This window comes from Palaemon carinicauda, chromosome 10 (assembly GCF_036898095.1).
Source record: "Palaemon carinicauda isolate YSFRI2023 chromosome 10, ASM3689809v2, whole genome shotgun sequence".
Classification (NCBI taxonomy): Eukaryota; Metazoa; Arthropoda; class Malacostraca; order Decapoda; family Palaemonidae; genus Palaemon; species Palaemon carinicauda.
Window position 1 is genome coordinate 88,335,033 of NC_090734.1, and position 5,210 is coordinate 88,340,242.

General features: G+C 42.4%; 1 pseudogene; it reads left to right on the top strand.

Annotated features, from left to right (window-relative positions):
- Positions 1–751, top strand: part of LOC137648108 (KRAB-A domain-containing protein 2-like) — a 27,219-nt pseudogene extending 26,468 nt beyond the window's left edge.
- Positions 752–5,210: the final 4,459 nt, after the last annotated feature.

The following is a 5,210-nucleotide window of genomic DNA, read 5'->3' on the forward strand; positions in this document are numbered from 1 at the left end:
AACTGAAACTTTCAGTTTTCTGTCAGTGGACTTTCCGACCAAGTGTTAGCGAGCTCAAATTTTGTATATGAACTTTATCTTTAACACATCTTTTTGTGTGTGTGTGTGTGTGTGTGTGTGTGTATGTGTGTGTGTGTGTGTGTGTGTTATTGACACTACATTAACCCTAACAGTTAAGTTCGAAGGCTACCATCGTGTGTTTGCGACGGCAGCCAGGGGCTCTTCCCCATCCCTACCGACTCCCCTCGTGCCAGAGTGGAGTAGAGGAGGATAAAGTAGCCAATATGTTTCATTTTAATGAGCCATTAGAAGAAGAAAACCACCTGGACCACCCAACCGGAAAAGGAACCAGTCCTTGAAACCCAAAGGGACAATTAAGAAGAGACGGAAGAAGAAGAAGAAGAAGAAGAAGAATAAGAGGAAGAAGAAGAAGAAGAAGAAGGAAACCACCGCTCATGCTGCTCAGCAGCTACCTCCACAGCTGACTACCAACAGCAAGTCAACCGACTCAACTGACCTAACCAGATTCAGGCTCACTCCTGGCCCCAATACGACCTCTTATGCTGCCATAGTCGCCATGGAGACCAGGAACCTACACCTAAACATAACAATTTGCCCCCAATCGCAGGGGAAAACTTGTTCATATCAACCCAGGACCATCAAACCAAGGAGTTTCTGGAGCAGCAAGACAACGTCTACACCTCAAACCAGCCGACAAGCCAACAACTATCATCATGGTATACGTCCTTGAACTGCCACTTGAACCTTTGCTTAACCACCCTTCCATTCCCTCAGCCAAGAGATCTGAAAGGAAAGCTGGAAGGAGATCCCACAAGATAGAGGCAGTCATCAAGGGACGACGACCTCCACAGCTCTCCTTCGGCCACTGGGGCACCTCCTATAGAGAGGAGTACTTCCGAGAGTCCCACAGATTCTTCATGTGTTAGAAGTTTGGCCACCATAGGAGCCGCTGCATACGCTTGGAGGTCTGTGCAGTTTGCAGAAGCAGACACCACACTGTTGCCAAGTGCCCCAACTGCCAAGGACCTCACCGTGCTTGGCATGACAGATGTCCTGCAAGATTGCAGCGCATCGCCAACCTCCAGGGAACAAACCCCCACTACAACGTGCAGTCACGTCAGCCACGTTAAACTCACCAACCTCCAACCAACCACACCCCTCATCCAACCAACTGCACTTCCCGACCAAATCCTAATCCTTCCGCACATGCTATTCCTGGACTTTTTTCTTCACCAAGTCCTCGCCCAGAAAGAAAACCTCAATGCCCTCCAAGACATCCTCCAAAGTCAAAACGATTCCATCCCACACTCCTTCTACACCCTTGCTACTAAGATTTACCTCTCCTCCCATCCCTTCCACATCCTCACAGCAGACCTGACCAAAACCTTCCTCATCCTCCTCCACACCTGTAACCCACATACCCATCACCTCTAATTCCTTAAGTGATTTTCCCAGCCACCCTAGTCATGTAGTCAGAAGCTGTTCAAGCACTTCGCGAGTCTCCACACCCTTAGTACCACTCACCACTGAATGGAACTACACGACCCCATCACTTGTCCCACGGGGGGTCCTCTATAGCCGCCTTTTCAAACGCCCTTGGTAATTTTTTAAAGTCACGAAAGATTAAGTTTTCTCAGCAGTCCCTTGTTGATTTTACTTTATTGTGTGAATATCCTGCATCTACGAAAACGTATATTTTCCTATAAGTATTCATTTCTTCAAGAGTCCCATCATAAAAAATCGTCCCGTAAAATCCCTAGGTCAAAACAATACCAATTCTATCCCAGATTTAGTTTAGGAGATGAAATATGGAATGGAAAAAGGAGCAATTAAAATGATTTTGTCTCAAATGGACTCCAGCTTCATCTTGTGACCTGAGGATGAAGATTGAAACAAATGTTGTTTGCATTTTATGGTTAATGATGAAAAAGGATAATAAATGAGTAAATAGGTGAAGACAAGGAAATAGATAAATTAGTATATGAAAACGATTTTAACAAAAGAATGAAAAAAGTAATAGATAAAAAAAAAAAAAACTCTCTTCGAGTAAAAGTATTATAAAGTCTGGAAAATCTAGACATGTCACTTTTACTGAAGCTATTTCAGTGTTTTTTTTTTTAATACACACGATGAAATACCATTTATATTGTTACAAAAAACACTTGATAGCCTAATAAAATTATCAATGATTATGACGAAATTATGAAGTTAGATATAGATTGCAATGTCTGAAACATACCTGGTTGATGGAGGGTTTGAGAAAAAGAATGGTGAACTTGCCGGAAAATAATTAATATGAGAGAGAGAGAGAGAGAGAGAGAGAGAGAGAGAGGAGAGAGAGAGAGAGGAGAGAGAGAGAGAGAGGAGAGAGAGAGAGAGATAGTCTAAAATTGAATTACATAATGACCGAGTTATATAAAAATATTATGTTGCTTTTTTCTGAGCAGAAGGAAGTTCCTTTTTTTTAAGTTACTTATCATAATGCGGAAAATTTGTCTTCTACTGATAGTATAAGGAACTAAAATGCTAAATTAAGAGAGGTTGACTCGCACACATATCAAGATTAGTACCAATAGTCGATGTTAGCACTGAAATTCCATTGGCATAATAATAAGCCACCCGTGTAATAGCATAGTTTACTTCTAAGAAATTCTCCAAAATATTATCTGAAAACATATATTATGCATATGAATGTAGATATCAATCGATCGATCGATTGAGGGAGAGAGAGAGAGAGAGAGAGAGAGAGGAGAGAGAGAGAGAGAGAGAGAGAGAGAGAGAGAGAGAGAGAGAGAGAGAGAGAGAGAGAGAGAGAGTGTGTGTATGTGTTTTTCCGGTGCTTCATATATTTCATATATAAAAAATCAGGTGATATATCAAAAGAATTCCAAACTTGAATCAAGAATTCTTCTTTGGAAAATTTTTTTTTTATAAAGATTGATTTTTATAAACCGTTGATTTCAGACTTTTCGATATACACTTACAATAAAGATCTTTTAATTAGGAGATTTCCCTTTTTACAATCAGTTGTTAAAAGATTTTTACTATTAAGTATCTCTTTAAAGTTAGAGAGTAATAATGACTATGTAGTTTGAAGCCCATAAACTAGGCAAAATATGGTTATCAAAACTAAGGATAAAAGAAGAATACCTCCTTCATCTATACCTTGTGCTTGATGGCTACACCAGAAAGACCTTGTAGTATGGTTCGACAAGTCAAGCTTTGGCCACCACGATGTATCCTTCTTAGGGCACCATATTACTCCTGAAGGAGAGCACCCATTCCTTGAGAAGGTAGCACCTGTTCAGAACTTCCAAACGCACTTGACCATCAAAGCCCAACAAGGATTCTTGGGCATGATCAACTATTATCACTGTTTCCTAGTGCTATTGCCACCACACTTGCCCCACTCTACGCCTCCCTGAATGGCAAGTCAAAAGACCTGAAGTGGAGTCCCCCTTCAAGAAGTTGCCTTCAGCAAAGTAAAGAATGTCCTATCTACTACTGCTGCTCTACTTATCCTGTACCATATGCATCTTTCCTTCTCTTTACCAATGCCAGTGACGTTGCTATTCGAGCTGTCCTTGAGCAGGTGATCAATGGCTCTTCCCAGCCATTGAACTTCTCCAGTATAAAACTGCCCAATACAGAATCATGCTACTCTACCTTCGACTGAGAACTGCTGGCGGTGCACTATGCTGTTTGTTATCCTTCACCACTTTTTGGAAGGTACGCTTTCGTCATTCGAGAACACCAGAGGCCTCTGGTGCACACCTTCACTCGTCAGTCATTTAGCTGCAGTAGCTGAAAACAATTGAACCCTTCAGGACCGCACTAGGAACATGAATTTCACTGCAGATGCTCTGTCAAGAAACCCATGAAACACATTGGATGCCATTAACCTAGGATTGGATTAAAAAAGCTTTTGGAGAAGCCTAACGAAAAGATCCAGATTACTAAGCTTGTAAGACATCCTCCACATCTATCTATTGGGAGGACGTCCCTCTCGACGACTTCAACACCTCCCTCATCTATGACATCATGGATACATTTTCCCATGAGCTGAAAGCTGCTTGATTTAATTCATGGCTTTTCACATCCCTCGGACCATTCTACTGCATACCTTCTGAAAACATTTTAAATTTGTTATGGTATTACTAACGATACTAAGGCTTTGCCGATTAGTGACAGAATTTGGAAGAGTGTGTGACAGAAGAAAGTTCAGAGTTAATGGGGGTAAGAGTAAGGTTATGAGATGTACTAGAAGGGAAGGTGGTGCAAGGTTGAATGTCATGTTGAATGGAGAGTTACTTGAGGAAGTGGATCAGTTTAAGTACTTGGGGTCTGTTGTTGCAGCAAATGGTGGAGTGGAACCAGATGTACGTCAGAGAGTGAATGAAGGTTGCAAAGTGTTGGGGGCAGTTAAGGGAGTAGTAAAGAATAGAGGGTTGGGCATGAATGTAAAGAGAGTTCTATATGAGAAAGTGATTGTACCAAGTGTGATGTATGGATCGGAGGTGTGGGGAATAAAAGTGGTGGAGAGACAGAAATTGAATGTGTTTGAGATGAAGTGTCTAAGGAGTATGGCTGGTGTATCTCGAGTAGATAGGGTTAGGAACGAAGTGGTGAGGGTGAGAACGGGTGTAAGAAATGAGTTAGCAGCTAGAGTGGATATGAATGTGTTGAGGTGGTTTGGCCATGTTGAGAGAATGGAAAATGGCTGTTTGCTAAAGAAGGTGATGAATGCAAGAGTTGATGGGAGAAGTACAAGAGGAAGGCCAAGGTATGGGTGGATGGATGGAGTGAAAAAAGCTCTAGGTGATAGGAGGATAGATGTGAGAGAGGCAAGGGAGCTTGCTAGAAATAGGAATGAATGGCAAGCGATTGTGACGCAGTTCCGGTAGGCCCTGCTGCTTCCTCTGGTGCCTTAGATGACCGCTGAGGTAGCAGCAGTAGGGGATTCAGCATTATGAAGCTTCATCTGTGGTGGATAACGAGGGAGGGTGGGCTGTGACACCCTAGCAGCACCATCTGAACTCGGTTGAGTCCCTTGTCAGGCTGGGAGGAACGTAGAGAGTAGAGGTCCCCTTTTTGTTTTTGTTTCATTTGTTGATGTCAGCTACCCCCAAGAATTGGGGGAAGTGCCTTGGTATATGTATGTACTAAGGCTTGGGTTCGTGCTTCTACAT